We start from the raw sequence: 19,245 nt of genomic DNA, 5'->3' as shown, positions 1-19,245 counted from the left end.
TTGTTCTTTTGATCCTTGATCTGTCTGCACTTTGTTGAGACTTCTGGTAAGCTACTGATAGGCTCCTCTACTGACTAGACACTTTGGGCTCTTCCCAAATAACACATCTCTCAGAGGGATAGAGGGCACGGGTGGCCCAGTCGTCTTAGGCACCACAATTCGCTGTGCAGAGTTGCATCCCTTGGGCATGCCAGAAAGCTATGATTGTGGGTTCGAATCCTGGTTTGCCCCCGATTATGTTTCTAGGTTTGTCAGCACCATACCCGTGCTTGTTGGTTTCACCGAAGTGGTAAACATCTGAGACCTGCATCACCTTGGGCTTTCCTCCCACATTAAGCTGAAACACCGAGATATAACTGGAAGACTGTTAAAAACAGCATTAAACACAACTCACTCACTCACTCCGAGTGATAGGACTGACACACTGTCACATCAACGTCAAACTGACATCACAAGGTCGCCTCTCCTTCACATCTGCTTTTATTAGGGGCAAGTGTGATGTATGTTTTTCTTTTTACTAAAGGGGGCACCAAATTTGGTAAGGCTCCTTAATTTGCTGTGCTAGGCTGTGTCCCTTAGTAGTGCCAGACACCTATATGTTTGTGGGTTTGAATCCCTGGTGGCACTGATTGTTTCTGGGTTTGTCAGCACCATACCCATGGTTGTAGGTGTCATCGAAGTGGTACACAAATTGGGTTTTTGTCAAGCCGTCACGCCGTGATATAAATGAAATACATTTGAAAGCAGCTTTATCATAAGCATCTTCCGAGGCAAGAGCATCCACTAATCTTTTTATCAAAGTCTTGTTTCCACCCTTGCCACATCAAGCCCACTTTCCTGTGCTAAATATGATTAGACTGTCGCACATGTCAATAGTCCAATCAGAGAACGTCTCACAAAATCAAGATCCACGACTGGCACACCTTCGTATGAAAGTGATTTACCCCTGCCTGTCTTTGTTAACACAAATATGTCTTTTTCTTCTTTTAATCCCCCCAACGATTGCCTCTGTTTTTGTGTCAGGGATGAAATCGCTAATGTTTTCGCTATCTGATCGACTGGGTAGTCGCCTAACAGCGATCTGATTGGATATCGCGTTTTGATTACAAGAGCCAGAACTCGTGATCTACACGAGGTGGCACCAGGGTCAAGCCAAGAAAATGGCCATGATGTGGCAAGGGTAGAAACTAGGCTTTGATATAGGCTAGTGGGCAGGCTTGCCTTGGGGAGATGTATAATGAGAAGGTCAGCACTTTTCAAAACAATCAAATCATGGTTAGGTTTCAAATGTCATCTCTGATGAAATATATATTTGCCTTCTTGCCATCGTGGTGAATAAAATTGAAATCTGAAGAATAGACTTGACCTTTTTTCATAAGATAAGTATGTCAATAGATATTAAATTTGCCACAGAGGCAAACGAGTAGTAATTGAAACTGGACACAACATTTCCGGGCAGTATGTCCGCAAAGTAGTGACACAGTTGCTGTTAATCTTCATCCGAGATCTGTATCCATTATCTACCCGACACTCAGTGCCGCAGTGTACAGGGTCACCAACATAAGCTGTGTCTCTGGTTACAGACCTGCCATTTAATTTATACTGGAGGGAGGGGGATGAAAACCAGATATTTTTTAAAATTATAACTATGAACCTAAATATAAAAAAATAAAAACACACCTTGCAACAATGTATATTTTATGGCAGACAATTTCTTTTCTTTTCAGGGGTGGTTAGGTAGCCTTGGGGTTAAAGTGTTCGCTCCTCACACCGAAGACCCGGGTTCGATTCCTGACATGGGTACAATGTGTGAAGCCAATTTCTGGTGTCCCCAGTCGTGATATTGCTGGAATATTGCTAAAAGCGGCGTAAAACCAAACTCACTCACTCACTCACTCACTCACTCACTCACTCACTCACTCACTCACTCACTCACTTTTCTTTTCAACAGGCTGTACCGGGTTCGATTCCTGACATGGGTACAATGTGTGAAGCCAATTTCTGGTGTCCCCCGTCGTGATATTGCTGGAATATTGCTAAAAGCGGCGTAAAACCAAACTCACTCACTCACTCACTCACTCACTCACTCACTCACTCACTCACTCACTCACTTACTCACTCACTTTTCTTTTCAACAGGCTGTAGTGTAATTAATATTTTCAAGAATTTTCTGGGACAATTTATTTTGTTCAGCAAATTCCCAGGGCCCCTCCAGTATATCAAATGGTCGGTCCCTCACACAAACAGCCACCACAGACCAGATGGCCCTGTATCATATGCTTCTCCAACATTTGTGATCAATAAATATTGGCCTTTAAATCTCTACAGAAGATGGGAATCTGTTAATGATCTGCTCCGTGTCTTCTGGAAGAAGTCTGTGGCACTGTACGAGGGCTGCCAAGGAATGTGGCACTTCCACGACTTCTTTTGATGTACCAGCTTGTTATATGTCAACAAAAGTTTGAACCAATGTCACAATTCTTCCCACTTCCCATCTGTTAAGTGTGCTCGGAGTAATTTTCGTGATTCGATGATTGTCTTGAAGAGAAAGAGTCATGACCATGTGACAAGCTTGGAAAAATAACAGTCACGTCTTGTGGGAGAAAGAGACTGGCCATGTTATGATAGAGGGGAGGGGTCGGGTGTGGGGTGGGCAGGGCAGGGCAGAGCAGGGCAGGGCAGGGCAGGGCAGCCAGGGCAGGGCAGTGTTCACTCCCAACAAGCCATAAGGCTTGTGATACATAAGGGTAACTAGCCTGTCATTTGAATCCATGCTAGAGGATGATAAATTATCATTTTCCTTTACTACTACTAATGGTCTGTTTCCTGAGATGAACCAATCACATGCACACTATAATAGTAAAATAGTCTTTAGGCATGGACTAAACAACCAGTGAATGTTAACATGGATCAAAATTCAGTTGTGATTTGCAGTAAAGCAAATGTTGTCTTAATACGGTAAACCTATGCGGAATGTCAAGATAATTACAGTTATAAGTGATGATATTTTCTACCAGACAGTCAAGCAGGTAGGAATATATTTTACCAATCCAATAGAAATGTTACCAGCCACGAGATAGGCAGGCAGCTATTTTGGACATCGTTGCTGGGATCTGTTAGAGGTTGAATATTTTTTCAGTCACTGTTTTTTTCTGAAAAGAAGGTGCCAAACAATTTTATTCACAAAACTATTGTTTAGGACGTCCAGTATGTCCTTTGTTCTTTGGCGTACACTGGTATGTCTGTCTTTGTTGTGTGTGAGGTCATGGCGTGCTCTGGTTTGTCTGTCTTTGTTGTGTGTGAGGTCATGGTGTACTCTGGTGTGTCTGTCTTTGTTGTGTGTGAGGTCATGGCGTACTCTGGTGTGTCTGTCTTTGTTGTGTGTGAGGTCATGGTGTGCACTGGTGTGTCTGTCTTTGGTGTGTGTGAGGTCATGGTGTACTCTGGTGTGTCTGTCTTTGTTGTGTGTGAGGTCATGGTGTACTCTGGTATGTCTGTCTTTGTTGTGTGTGAGGTCATGGTGTGCACTGGTGTGTCTGTCTTTGTTGTGTGTGAGGTCATGGTGTACTCTGGTATGTCTGTCTTTGTTGTGTGTGAGGTCATGGCGTACTCTGGTGTGTCTGTCTTTGTTGTGTGTGAGGTCATGGTGTGCACTGGTGTGCCTGTCTTTGGTGTGTGTTAGGTCATGGTGTACTCTGGTGTGTCTGTTTTTGTTGTGTGTGAGGTCATGGTGTACTCTGGTATGTCTGTCTTTGTTGTGTGTGAGGTCATGGTGTACTCTGGTGTGTCTGTCTTTGTTGTGTGTGAGGTCATGGTGTACTCTGGTGTGTCTGTCTTTGTTGTGTGTGAGGTCATGGCGTGCTCTGGTGTGTCTGTCTTTGTTGTGTGTGAGGTCATGGTGTACACTGGTATGTCTGTCTTTGTTGTGTGTGAGGTCATGGCGTGCTCTGGTTTGTCTGTCTTTGTTGTGTGTGAGGTCATGGTGTACTCTGGTATGTCTGTCTTTGTTGTGTGTGAGGTCATGGCGTACTCTGGTGTGTCTGTCTTTGTTGTGTGTGAGGTCATGGTGTGCACTGGTGTGCCTGTCTTTGGTGTGTGTTAGGTCATGGTGTACTCTGGTGTGTCTGTTTTTGTTGTGTGTGAGGTCATGGTGTACTCTGGTATGTCTGTCTTTGTTGTGTGTGAGGTCATGGTGTACTCTGGTATGTCTGTCTTTGTTGTGTGTGAGGTCATGGTGTACTCTGGTGTGTCTGTCTTTGTTGTGTGTGACTATTGTGTAGGACGTCCAGTATGTCCTTTGAAACATCATGTTTGTGTCTAGCCTCAGGCAAACATGTTTCCAGTATTTTCTTATTTAATTCTTTTGGAGTTGTTTTTTTTTAATCCAAGGCCCGCTCTGAATATCCTAAAGAAAGTACCTTAAGCAGATGTCTTTATCATGTTTAAAATCTGAATTGATTTTTCAGTTTCTTTTGGATTACTTAAAGGTAAAATTTACCCTGATGTAGTGACTTTCATGGAATGTTTGGATTAGAGAGGAGTTTAATTTACAAACCAATTACTCAACAGAACAATATCAATAGAGTAGCCATATAAGAAAACTATCTAGTTTCTCAAGATTAGAATTATTTTTTTCATTTCCAAAGAAATCTACAAAACATCCATGAGCTTGTTTTGGTTTTTTTCAGTAAAATATCTAAAAAGACGAATGTCTACTTTTCACTGCTGTCAAGGGACATCTTTTCACAAATCGATAGTAATGACTAGTTTTCTGGAAACTTTCTTACTTCGCAAGCGTCATCTCGTTATCTTTCAGTGGTTCCCTACAATGCCCATGAACCTTGCTTCCTGCAAGGATTAGAATGTCCGATGACAAGCTGAAGAAAGATGGCTGTAATAAACGAGTCATGAACTAGCCTATCTTTCTGCTTCGGAGGATTGAGTAGAAACCAAGGAGGAACATCTCATTATTTGCGCATTCTGTAATCTGTTCCGATTTGTCAATGATCATAAGACATGTCTATCATGGCCGTAATAGGTCTGTGTGATGTCATGGTGTACTCTGGTGTGTCTGTCTTTGGTGTGTGTGAGGTCATGGTCTACTCTGGTATGTCTGTCTTTGTTGTGTGTGAGGTCATGGTGTACTCTGGTGTGTCTGTCTTTGTTGGGTGTGAGGTCATGGCGTACTCTGGTGTGTCTGTCTTTGTTGTGTGTGATGTCATGGTGTGCACTGGTGTGTCTGTCTTTGTTGTGTGTGAGGTCATGGCGTACTCTGGTGTGTCTGTCTTTGTTGTGTGTGAGGTCATGGTGTACTCTGGTATGTCTGTCTTTGTTGTGTGTGAGGTCATGGTGTACTCTGGTGTGTCTGTCTTTGTTGTGTGTGAGGTCATGGTGTACTCTGGTATGTCTGTCTTTGTTGTGTGTGAGGTCATGGCGTACTCTGGTGTGTCTGTCTTTGTTGTGTGTGAGGTCATTGTGTACACTGGTGTGTCTGTCTTTGTTGGGTGTGAGGTCATGGTGTACTCTGGTGTGTCTGTGATGGTTGTTACCAACCAGTGTCAGGTCTTATTGTTTACTGGTGTGTCTGTGTTGGCTGGGTGACCATTGTCAGGTCCTATTGTTTACAGGTGTGTCTGTGTTGGTTGTGACCAACCAGTGTCAGGTCCTATTGTTTACAAGTGTGTCAGGTCCTATTGTATACTGGTGTGTCTGTCTTGTTTGGGTGACCAGAGTCAGGTCCTATTGTTTACAGGTGTGTCTGTCTTGTTTGGGTGACCAGTGTCAGGTCCTATTGTTTACAGGTGTGTCTGTGGTGGTTGTGACCAACCAGTGTCAGGTCCTATTGTTTACAAGTGTGTCAGGTCCTATTGTATACTGGTGTGTCTGTCTTGTTTGGGTGACCAGAGTCAGGTCCTATTGTTTACAGGTGTGTCTGTCTTGTTTGGGTGACCAGTGTCAGGTCCTATTGTTTACAGGTGTGTCTGTGGTGGTTGGGTGACCAGTGTCAGGTCCTATTGTTTATAGGTGTGTCTGTCTTGGTTGGGTGACCAGTGTCAGGTCCTATTGTTTACAGGTGTGTCAGGTCCTATTGTTTACAGGTGTGTCTGTCTTGGCTGGGTGACCAGTGTCAGGTCCTATTGTTACTGGTATGTTTATCTTGCTAATCAATCGGTAGTGCGAGAACATTAAACAAATAGTGGTGGTTATTATGTAAGTTTTATTTTATGAATGCGACATCAAGAAATACTTTTCCAGTGGGAACCCTGTATCATGTACATACTAAATGCTGAATGTAAGTTTCATGTGCTTGGATTAATGTTCTAAGCCATATACTTTTTCTGAGATGCCTGTTTGGCCAGTTTTATTTAAGCTTCATATCAGTGTAGCCAGACACACTTTGATTTTGTGCCTCATGATGACAAAATTGATCCTTTGAAATAAAACGCATTTCTTTGATGTTCCCGAATGATATATGGGTATAGCAGAAAATTGCATTTCAGGAACAACAGAGCAATTTAACAACCACATTAGACTCGGGTTTGCTGTGGTTATTGATGACATGCTGCACACACGGTTGTACAACATTCTTGTCCTGTGACGGTGCACTGCTGGCTAGATTGTAGTGGACTGGGTGTACACATACAGAATCTCACCCTAGTGTCTTCCAAGATCTAATACATCAAGACGAACTGATAAAAGTTACAAATAATTGAGTCTTGAGGAGGATGTTTTTACTTTTATCAATGAGTCTTGATAACATTAGAGCTTGGAAGATACTCAAATGATATTCTATTTATCATCCAAACTCATTCTTCATGTAAATGTACATTTATAAAGAGATTACTGAAGATTTATTAAGAAGGCAGAAAATTAAGTGGTTTTTTTTTCCACTGACCAGAAATAAGTAAATTGTTAAAAAAACTCATTTATGTCGCTATCAATACAGGGGCATATAAATTATTTAAAGTACACTTCAAAACACAACAAATTATGACAAATCATAAGAGAAAATCAAACAAAATATTTTAAATTTGATTTATCTTTTTATAACAATTTTTGTGACCAACCGGCCTGATTTTATGGGCCAGAATCTGTAACCACCCACCCCAATAAAGTCTGGCCTTACCAATTACATCATGCCAATAGTGGCTGCTGTGAATGGTGTGGTGGCGCTGCCCCCACTGAGGCTGGTGAAGGACGGTGTTGTTGCAGCTGTGGTAGAGCTAACAACTGAATGGTCATCCATAGGGCTTGCTATCGATATAGATTATAGAGATCGATAATCACCAACTAATATCGATCAATTATTGATAAATATCAGACAAGTAACTTTAAGCAAATATGCAAAAAAAGTCCCCAAGGAAATCAACTTATTTCATGCACTGGTGCGCAGTGACAATTTTATGCATAGATTACTTTGTGGACATTTGAGATAAAACAAAAAACATTGACATTATTGACAATAACAAGTCTGTTTCGGTAAATCTAAACTTTTTATCATCACAACAGTTTGTGTATGTTATAGTCAATGACAACAATTTAATCGATAATCGTTCATATTTTTTCCCATTGTCAATAATTCTGACTAGGCTTAAAGAAATAAAAGAATTGGTTCTCAGGGAATGGCTTTTGAAAACATAGTGCAGGCGGGCGGGAGGGCGGTGTCTTTCTTCTTTTTTTCTTGGTTGTTCAAACTAGTATGTACGGTAACCAAACAAACAGATGTGTAACCAAATAAACAGTATAGTACAATCAACCTGGGAAAGGGCCTCCCTACATAAATGTATTCTTTGAGTAAAATACTTGAGCACTGTATATGTAACTACCGTTGGACTTGGAATATTTAAGGACTACTGGTGTGTCTGCTTGGAAATAACAACGAAATATGCGGCAAACCTTATGATGATACGGGCAGTGCCTGACAACCAAGACTATTATTTTTTTTTGGCTTATCTATCTTTTTCGCTAGCCCTGGTCAGCCATAATTGTGCATCTAGAGGCCTGTCCTGTGTCACATGTATCATGTCTCTCTTTCTGTTCCAGATACCCGGACTTACTGTCAGGAGCTGCACCTGAACACACTCTTCACATCGTAGCTGCAGGTAAGATGCGGTACCAGTACCAAGTAGCAGATAGCCCACGAGTGACATGTACTCTATCACAATATGCACACAATATTTATCTTTATCTTTTCTTGTAAAATAACATGAATCTCATCATGTGACCTGTTGATATTTTCATGAATGGCGCATCTACAAGAGAAAATGTCAGCTTTGCTGGTCATGAGATGAGATAATTATGTTATTTCACAAGAAAAAAATGAATGTTCAGTATGTATTTTCTTCCATGATTTTCAGGATCTAATTCCAAAAACAATAGTGTCATTGAGGTGGGTAGAAAGTAGACCCAGTACCCGAGGGAAATATTGATTTTATATTTGGAGATAAGTATAGTATTTTAACACTATATACACAGTAGAAAGTCATATTTTCTAGAATGAAGGGCAACTGTTTTTGTTCTTTGGAGATAAGTATAATATTTTAACACTAAATACATAATAAAAAGTCATATTTTCTAGAATGAAGGGCAACTGTTTCTTTTTTATCCTGATAAGGTCCGACCACAAGTCATTTATCTGCCTTAGAGCACAGCCAAACACGAGTCTCATGGCAAATGGTTATGTATACAATGAAGATCGTGTTCTCTTTCCACTCACAGCCCACCAAGCATGCCCAGGGCACCTGTGTATCTGTATGCAGCTCGAGTGCCTCTGTTGTGTCAAGTGTATCGGTTGGAGGACATTTGTGGGATATATTTGTTCTACACCTGACCCGAAATACACAACAGCCATGGCACCAGAGCCTTCAGCTGTGCTCCAAGCATCATGGAGTGGGATGTTGCGTATTTGATTTGTGAACGGATTTGGCCTCAATTTCATCAACCTTGTAAAAACCATGTAAGGAACATGTATTGACTTAACATCTCAGTGATGGAACTAACGGTTTTAGTCTTTATAATTATAACATTCAGCAAAATGGTACCTTGACTATTTGGCAGTTTGGCAAGGACTACAGGACCAGTGCCAGTTACTATCGCTGCACCTGATTGTCTCCCTTTGAGGCACTCTGTCTGTCACCCAGAAAAGACATCTAGACATCTTGCATTTTGCCTAACAAATGTTTTTTTGCGCCTATATTATTTCAATCTTGTATTTTTAACATTGGGGTTAAGACAAGGACCCCTTGACTGTCATGATTAATTTTGAACACTTTTAGTGATGGAAAAATATTAACCATCTCTGCTAAAATAAAAACCTTCAGCGTCATATTCATGTTTGTGTTGCTTACCAGCCCCCAGAATATTCTAAATGTTTGAAAACCAAATGATCATGCTAGCTGCAAAAATGCAAGAAATATGTTGGCCAATTTTGTATAATTTGACCTTCGTCTCCTTGAACGTAACTTCCAGTAAAGATGAGATAGGAGAAAAAAGGTTTCCAAATGTTCTGGTGTCAGAGATTGAAGACTGATGGGCTTTCCTATACTGTAATTGGCTGCTCAAGGGCTGTGCAGAAAAACCGAGGAGAGTTTTCATTTCCGAGATTCTGCTTTATAACGATTGGAAAGGCAGATCTAGTCAGATAGAAATAACACGTGAATTGGATCGCTTGTTAAGAGTCTAAGATCTTCAAACAAATTATGCAGTTGACATGTCATTAATCTCAATTTCCAAATTTAACTCATAACCTGATGTGTTTGTTGAATTCTGGTGTTGGGAAGAATTGAAGGCATGTTGAGTTACACACAGATGTAGTGAACTTGTACGGACTGTATGATTGTATTTGATTATCAGGAATTCATGGAATACCGTATTCGACATAATTAGTGCCCAAGGCGCTCTCAAAATTACAAATAGGGGGCTCTTATTAGAATATTTTTTGGGTGAAAAACAACAGAGTTGAAAGATCGTAAATTTTGTGGTTTATGCTGACAGCCTGAAATGTTTATATACGACATATATTTTTTCAAGAATTTAATTGCCCATAATTAAGGGTGCATGTAACAAACATATTATGCACAAATAAATAAGCCTTGTGTACATTTATCAATCGGAAGGGGTGCTAATTGCGAATTGTTCACTAGCTTATATATTTGCAAATATCACCGTGGGCAGTTATTAGAGCGGGGCGCTTATCATGTCCAATACGGTATTTAACAGAATATCAACTCAGGTATTCAGCAAGAAGATGATTTTACAACAAATTGTGTTGTATTAGTTAGTTTCTGTTTGTTCCTTGCAGAATTTAGGGTTGAGTGGGGAGGTGGTTAATGTGTCTCATCATTCCCAACCAATACCCTGGTTTGATTCCTTGTAGGGGACAAAGCCTGATCTTGGTGTCGCCTGTTATGTTGCTGAGTAGGACTGCGACGAATACACTATTAGGCGAATACGATTCATATCATGAACATAGGGTAACGAATACGAATATTTATTCACGAATACAATAACAAGTCAGCAGCTATTGTAAAATTTGTTATAATCAGTGACACATTAACAACATGAATTATTTCACATGGTTTGTTAACTATTAATGTATTATACATTTATATACTGCACTTATCCAGGTACTAGTATCTGCTCAAATGCGACAATGACCAGTGACCACATTACTGTCAAATTAATTATTATAAGAGTGTTGTCTTTGAAGGTATCCATCATATTATAATATGTTCTTATGGGTATTATTAGGTACAGGGTATGTAAATTCATAAATATTCAATTCAAGTGGCCACGAATAACGAATTCAATTCATGAATGGATACGGTTCGATTCACCAAATACGCGAGTGAATCGTAACAGCCCTATTGCTGAGTATTGCTATCTTTACAGCTGCTGACATTCACTTACTAAATTTGAAATCATGAAGTTTTTCAAGAAGATGCAAATACAGATTTTCTTTATCATTTAATCCATAATGACAAACATTGCCGATAATGGCACAGTGAGAGTTATCATGTTTTTCTTCCTGTGAACATCTTACTCCATCAAACGAGTTTATTCCGTGCAGACTGTCCGGTGTACACTGTCTGTGAAGAAGATGAAGCTATGACATGATTGAATGTATTGGCTCCTCAATTCCATAATCTCCCAATAGAGAGCCTAAGTGTCCTAGTAGTTAGACCGTGACTTCTCCTTCCTTAGGGATATCTGTGATGATTGCTGTTCCTTCGTCACATTAATAATCTACAAATATTGAACTTTGAGATAATCCATTTATTTGAGGTCAGGGTTCATTATAGAAACTGTTCATCAGTGTGTGGAATTATGGGACAGAATAGGGTCCAGTACCCCATGCTTGTTGTAAGGGCTGACTAGGCCCCCAGTACCTCATGCTTGTTCTAAGAGCTGACTAGGTCCCCAGTACCCCATGCTTGTTGTAAGAGCTGACTAGGCCCCCAGTACCTCATGCTTGTTGTAAGAGCTGACTAGGCCCCCAGTACCTCATGCTTGTTGTAAGAGCTGACTAGGCCCCCAGTATCCCATGCTTGTTGTAAGAGCTGACTAGGCCCCCAGTACCCCATGCTTGTTGTAAGAGCTGACTAGGCCCCCAGTACCCCATGCTTGTTGTAAGAGCTGACTAGGCCCCCAGTATCCCATGCTTGTTGTAAGAGCTGACTAGGCCCCCAGTACCCCATGCTTGTTGTAAGAGCTGACTAGGCCCCCAGTACCCCATGCTTGTTGTAAGAGCTGACTAGGCCCCCAGTACCCCATGCTTGTTGTAAGAGCTGACTAGGCCCCCAGTACCCCATGCTTGTTGTAAGAGCTGACTAGGCCCCCAGTACCTCATGCTTGTTGTAAGAGCTGACTAGGCCCCCAGTACCTCATGCTTGTTGTAAGAGCTGACTAGGCCCCCAGTATCCCATGCTTGTTGTAAGAGCTGACTAGGCCCCCAGTACCCCATGCTTGTTGTAAGAGCTGACTAGGCCCCCAGTACCCCATGCTTGTTGTAAGAGCTGACTAGGCCCCCAGTATCCCATGCTTGTTGTAAGAGCTGACTAGGCCCCCAGTACCCCATGCTTGTTGTAAGAGCTGACTAGGCCCCCAGTACCCCATGCTTGTTGTAAGAGCTGACTAGGCCCCCAGTATCCCATGCTTGTTGTAAGAGCTGACTAGGCCCCCAGTACCCCATGCTTGTTGTAAGGGCTGACTAGGTCCCCAGTATCCCATGCTTGTTGTAAGAGCTGACTAGGCCCCCAGTACCCCATGCTTGTTGTAAGAGCTGACTAGGTCCCCAGTACCCCATGCTTGTTGTAAGAGCTGACTTGCTGATGCTTGCTGTGACTCTAGTTGGTTGTGGAGCCTGCTAGTAGGAATTGGTTGGCCCCACTGTATGATCTGAATGATTGGCGTGTTCTATCATACCGCGACGGCATGGTCGTTGCCCCACAATCAATTGGTATCACTTGATATAAAAGTAAATTTGCAAAGTGTTTTAATCTTCACATCGTTTTACACATGATCCAATAATTCATGGTCATACATCTCTTTTCAAAATAAATCAGCAATTGAACAGTGTTTTAATTTACTTATCATTCTGATTGACTGATCTGTGAATATGAGCATAAGGACGCAAGTCCATTTCATTTGCCATCGTAGTGTCACACTCATACATACTGCTTATCTCAAGTTTTCTTCTATCCCTGCAACTTTGAGCTAACACAATTAGAGCGAATGCCACAATCTTATTAGATTTCCAACAGAATGAACATGTTGATTTAAGCGCCAGTTGTAACAAATTTACTGAAGGACATTGTTCTTTCGATTTTCTTTCAGGAAAACAGCACCCAACTTCAATCTGTAATATAAGAATAGCTTTATTATGCATGACAAGGGATACCAAATTGTTTAATGGCTGGAACTGAGATCAACTATTTTGGTCCAACACTTGGAGAGCAGTCTCATGAGGAAGAAACCAATAGTTAACACACTTTGGCTTCGTTTCAAACTTCATTATGTTGTTACCCTGGAGAAAGAATGACAGAAATAGTCAAAGATCTGCTGCATGGATCACACGAACTAGGTTTGCTGCACATCAGATCGTGGCCTCTGTTCCTGACGACTCAATTAACAATTAGATAGCTTGTTGCAGACAGATATCCTTTATGGTCAGGAGTTTGTCTCCTTTTGACTTCAGGTACCTCAAAGGTTGCTGGCGGTAACGGTCACACAATGGTCAAGCGCCAACGGTGGCCAGTGGTGCCAGCCCCAGTGGTACCATATGGCCGCGTTTTATGATGTGTCATTTTTAGTGGTCACAAGTGCAACCTGGTCAAAGGAACAGTGTCGCCTCCATTGAAATTTAATGCAATCCCTTTGGCTACTAGTGAGCCCGTAGGTTTGTCGGAAGCTGAGGAAATTGAATGTGTTAGCCTGATTGATTGAATTCCCTGAAATGGACATGATCTGGGCAGACCATAGTTGGTGCCAGACCCGCTTGGAATGGGGGGTTGGGGGGGGGGGGGAGATGGAATTGGGATTGGGCGGAGAGACGTAGTTGTTGATCAGATTCCTCGGGGCAGTTCAAGGCCACTAGAATGCTTAGCAGAATAAACATGTTTGTTTTGACTGTGCTTGTCTTGAAGACTTGCATCAGTCTTTAAATCAAACATGAACCATTTGTAAGACTTACATGAAGTACTTGACAGAGTGTTTGTCAGATTGCAGAAATAATGTGGGTTCATTTGGGAGGCAAAAGATACAGAAGCTTCTTATTCCTTTTTTGTTTTTTTGCATAGGCATTTTGAGATTGTTTTAGATTGTTGCATTCAATGCAAGGATGTTATCAGTGAAATACATGCCACCTTGTTTAAGCCATCATGTTAGTTACAGCTATATTAACATAAATTAGAAATTATTAATTCTGATCAGGGACGAATATCAGCCTCTGAGTAGGTCATATGCCCTCCTTTTGAAAGTTATAAACTTGGTAGTTCAACCGTTGAAACCTGTGCCATTATTCGTCATGTATCTGAACAAGATATTAAAATACCAGTGTCAAAAGTTTTGGAAATGCATGTCCTTGATTGTCACATATCTAAATCTAGTGATGTCTACTGAGATGTCTACTGATGTCTACTGATATCTAGTGATGTATAGTGATGTCTGTCTAGTGATATCTGTCTAGTGATGTCTACTGATGTCTAATGATGCCTCGTGATGCCTAGTTATATGAGTGAGTGAGTTTTTTGTTAAATGCCGCACTCAGCAATATGACGGCGGTCTGTAAATAATCAAGTCTGGACCAGACAATCCAGTGATTGATATTTAGTTGCCTTTTACGACAAACATAGTCACATTTTACGGCAATCATGGGTTGCTGAAGACCTATTCTAACCCGGAATCTTCACAGGTCTGGTTTATGGAAACAAACACAAAATATTGCTTGATTAGATGCCATGGAATCACTTGCAATTTATTCATTTGTCATTAGGGGCTGCTTCATTGATCAGAGGTGAGTTGTACAAAGGGATCTTAGCGCCAAGGTGATCGTAACTCCCATACCTTAACATAGACTTGCGACAGGCGTAACGCTAAAGTTGATTTGTACAATGGGACCCTGGTGAACAGGCTTGGTTGATTGCAAGTCATCACCCAGACCACTGCCATATTATACAGTGGGGATATAAGTTTTGTTGAACAACAAACAAAATAAACTTGTTTTCTACTCTGGGAGTTGTTCCCCTTTTGACCTTTCAACTTTTATGTTGCCCTCTTAGATCTGTAGACATGATGTGACACATATATCTCACTTGCCTTGAAGTCACGTTACACGAAGCTGTGTTACTTCAGACTGTGTGGTGTAACCGGTACATTGCAATACGCTTTTCAAACGATACATGTCTTGAGCAATATTTGATCTGTGTTTGGTTATATGTTGGCTTAAAAAATATGATTAGTTGAGGTATTATTTGAATTGTCTAACCTAAACTCTACCCCGAAATTCATTCACAAAAGGTGCTGTTTCCTTTCGAAATTGTTTCACAGAATGACAGAAACGTGATTATACTCTCACATTGTTATCTCCCCTTTATCCATAACTTCAAAAGTGAGTGAGTGAGTGAGTTGGGTTTAACACTGCTTTTTTAACAGTATTCAAGTTATATCATGGCGTGTCAGCTTAATGTGGGAGGAAAGCTCGAAGTGATGCAAGTTTCAGATGTTTACCACTTCAGTGAATGGACAAATGACAAACCTAGAAACATAATCGAGGCGAACCGGGATTCTGAACCCACAATTATAGGTTTCTGGCGTGACCAAGGGATGCAACTCTGCACAGTGAATCCGTGCTTTAGATGACTGGGCCACCTGTGCCACCTCAAAATTGGGGCGACTGACAATGCTTGGTAATACAGCGATAGAAACTAACTATTTTAGTCCACAAGTCCTTATAATGATAATGTATAGCAAAACCCTTAAAAATGGCAAATTTCTACGAGTCCTTATGATACCTTAACTATTGAGCAGTTTGGCAAGGACAACTGGACTAGTGTCAATTTCTAATACTGTAATATTGACATTAGTATGAGCAAGATAGGATCTGTATGTACAATGAGTGTCAATCACTGTCAAACACTTCAGTTCCCAATATATCGCAATGCATCCCGACACTCATCTTACCAAACATTATTCGTCGGATCTACATGCTGGTCAGATTTTCAATATGATTGTTACTGAAAACCATGGCAACTGTATTGACAGTCCCATTATTGACCATTATCAGGTTTGTATTGCTGGTATTAATATACAGTGTGGTGTGTGGTGCCATTCGTCACCACTCGCCCCTTTCCATAACCCGCAAGAAGACTTGTCCCCCTATCGATGAATGTTATGTGCGAAAATATGACAAACCAATCAGAATGCACGTATGATTTCAAGTTCTTCGTCAAAGAATCCCTCAGAAATAATTTTTGATTTTACATATGTCTTGCATCTAAAAATATACCCAAGATACATTTAAATATGTTCAGTCATACTGTATAATTACGCACGTCCCGGTGCTTTGAATTGCATCTGCAATATATATCATACATGTTGAAATAATATGTGAACCATTACGCAATGAGTTCACAATTGGTTTAGGTTTGCCCGTTTGCGCTAAGACGGAACTCAGTGGCAAAAATGGCCATGAGAGGGGCAAGAGTCGCTATTCGGCTTGTCCCGGAATAACCGGAGTTGGTCATGAATGGTGTGGTGCATTGGAATTTGATTTTAACTCAGTTTTGGCCTTTCCACTTCTATTGATATTCTATTGACCCTAGTGCTTGATTATGCATATATATTCTCCAAAGTTTATTAATTTTGAATATTCATGAAAGTCACATATTCATGACTGTTCTAAGAATGTGCCAATACCTTGTCAATATTTATATTTCATATTTCTTTGAAAAGAATGAAAATACCCTTGGCTTCCATTTGGCTGATGACAGTTCAACCCTTTATATAATGGCCATCTGGCTATGTGTTGCCAATGTCATGGAAATATTCTATTTGAAATATGATTGGCTACTACTGGTCATTATGGACCAATCACCAAGCTTGATATAAAATGTTTCGGAGCAGTTACCTGAAAGCGTTTCATGGGCATTGCATTGTGCATAGTTATTCTTTATACAGTGTGCAGAGCACTCAACACTGATTCAGCTGTATACAAAGCCATAGGATCTCTCTAACCATGTGCAGTATATATAATGCTGTGTTTGTGAGTCCATGATTTGGAGTTTTAAGAAGGTTACAATCTCACATTGTTTCGATAGTGGGACACTTTATTTTTTATTAGATTGGAATTAATTCAAACACATGCACCTTCATGGTCGCTTCATAACTTTAATCATCCCCTGATGATCCGGGGTAGAATAGGTGATGATTCGGGGTAGAATAGGTGATGATCCAGGGTAGAATAGGTCTTCAGCAACCCATGTTTGACGTAAAAAGCGACTATGCTTGTCGTAAGAGGCGACTTACGGGATCAGGTGGTCAGGCTCGCCGACTTGGTTGATGCATGTCATCGTATCCCAATTGCATGGTTTGATGCTCATGATGTCAATCACTAGATTGTCTTGTCCAGACTTGATTATTTACTGACCGCCGTCATATAGCTGCGATATTGCTGAGTGTGGTGTTAAACAACAAACAACAATGTAACTATAATCTACACCATTTGAAAATTCAATGTGCCAGTGGTGCAATGGCATGACCTAGAATTAATTCTGCTATTCTAATGTCTGTACTTGACCAATGTCCAGACTGCCGTAATTAACTGTCATATAGCTTCATTGAATGTTTATTACTTTTGATTGTTTGTTTGTTTGTGAATACTTTCTTCAACCAATGACATGTAAGAACTAAAGTTTGTTTTTAAAAGCTGTGCAGATAGTCACAAGTATATATATAGGTAGTGTCTCTATTCTATAATGAAGGATCAACAGGAGGTTCATCAGTAGCTGACACAGATGCACTTGTGCTGTTTCAGAGCCAGGGTGGAACCTCTGCCATTATGTATATTGGACACTTATTTATACAACTCAATATTTATGTTTATTTGTTGTTTAACGCCGCACTCAGCAATATTCCAGCTATATGCAGTGTACCTGTATTAATCATCACTTATCTGGTCAGGTGGCGCCACTCCTCTTACCCAGAGTTCCTCTGAGACAATGCGAACCGGAATATCAGATCTGCTGGAACTGCAACATTGAGCATGTGGCGTTGTCAGCAATATGGAAGTCAATTAATCATATAATGAACAAAGCATTCTGCAGATTCCAGTAATTTCTTTCACCGTGCCTCGATGGACATTTCCCGTTGCTTGAAATCATTGTGTCAAATCAGTGCATGGAAGAATTGAATGTTCTTTTCAAAGTCAGTTAATTGGAAGCCTGTCAGAGTTAGGAGGTTAATGAAAGGCTATTGATCGGAAGGCCCCAACAACCCAAAGTAAAGAAGAGTTTGTGCCTTGACTGATACACGAAATATGTTCCGACTGTCTATCTATTTTCTGTCATTTTCTTAGTAGTTTACAAGCTTTCATAAAAGATGTTGCAATATTCCATTTGGTGCCAAAAGCAAGTGAATTTGTTTAACTCAAACCCTTTTTTTTCCACATTTGATAACTTTTAATGGCAGAAACCTAATCAACACTGAATTTTTTTATCAACTGGACTAGATCCTTTTTGAGTGTCAGGCTGCAATATTTTCACAATGTCGAAACAGCTTCTAATGCATTATCCTCACAACCAGTGCAACTTTCCAAAGCACTCAATGTTTATTGAGCGATGATATGCATCACCATGCAAACTAGAGACTTGTAACCAGGGAGCATTTTCAGACTTCAATTGTTCATATTAATAATAAGTCTTTTCACAAAAACTACCGATCCAATCAACCGTTGCCGCCAATATTGACTTGTATGAAGTGTATACATTCCTTTGATGTCTTGGATGGCTATTGATGCACGAGGGATCTATCTAGACCAGTTTATGGGCTGCTATTCGGACCCAAGTTGGCAGCCATCATCAGTACAAATACCCAAAATATTTTTTCCTGAATTCATGTTGATATAGGGGTAATGCTATTTTTCAGGGCATTATCATTTACAGAAGCCTGAGGTCTTCCATCAACTGCCCAATGGAGGCCAGTTGAAAAGAGCGAGGGCTTCTGCAAATGATAATGCCCTGAAAAATAGAATTACCGTTGTTATAGCTAAAACTGATTGAAGTTGTTATCAAATTAAACGAAACAATAATATCTGTTTTGAAACAGTTACTGCAATCAACACCATAAATGTCACTGACCCACTTTTACTATAGAGACGTCATAGAACAAACCAGATGACATCACTATTGAACATTAATATGACGTCACCTCACAACAGGCGTGATAATGGCCTGTTGTCAACCAATGTGAGGGCATTATCAAGTTTCAGTGGCCCCTCATTTCTGATAACATACGGGCGGTTTAATGATAATTCTAACCATTTTAGCTATAATATGGTTATAATTAATGTTAGGGCTTTGAGGCGACTTGTATTTCTGATAACAAGATCAATACAGAAGAAGTTGCTTTAATGTATTGCATGTATTAAATGCAATGTTAAAATATCTAACTTTCAAGATATGCAGATTTGGCACGAATTAATGATTTCCTGCCAAGGGCACACAGTTATCTTCAATCTGTTATCTGTAATCT

The 19,245-nt window shown here is 40.5% G+C and overlaps 1 protein-coding gene across 4 annotated transcripts in view; it reads left to right on the top strand.

Annotated features, from left to right (window-relative positions):
- Positions 1–19,245, top strand: part of LOC124136565 (complexin-like) — a 305,393-nt gene that overhangs the window by 165,618 nt on the left and 120,530 nt on the right. For all 4 annotated transcript variants that reach the window (XM_048393591.1, XM_046502508.2, XM_046502510.2 and 1 more), the window contains one exon: positions 8,044–8,102. The gene's annotated coding sequence lies outside the window, so the exon portion shown is untranslated. The remainder of the gene's footprint in view (positions 1–8,043; positions 8,103–19,245) is intronic.

The sequence above is a fragment of the Haliotis rufescens genome, unplaced genomic scaffold (assembly GCF_023055435.1).
Source record: "Haliotis rufescens isolate VD_foot unplaced genomic scaffold, xgHalRufe1.0.p SCAF_12, whole genome shotgun sequence".
In the NCBI taxonomy this organism is placed as follows: Eukaryota; Metazoa; Mollusca; class Gastropoda; order Lepetellida; family Haliotidae; genus Haliotis; species Haliotis rufescens.
Note: the sequence above shows the minus strand (reverse complement) of the source record. Positions and strands in the feature narration are given on the sequence as shown.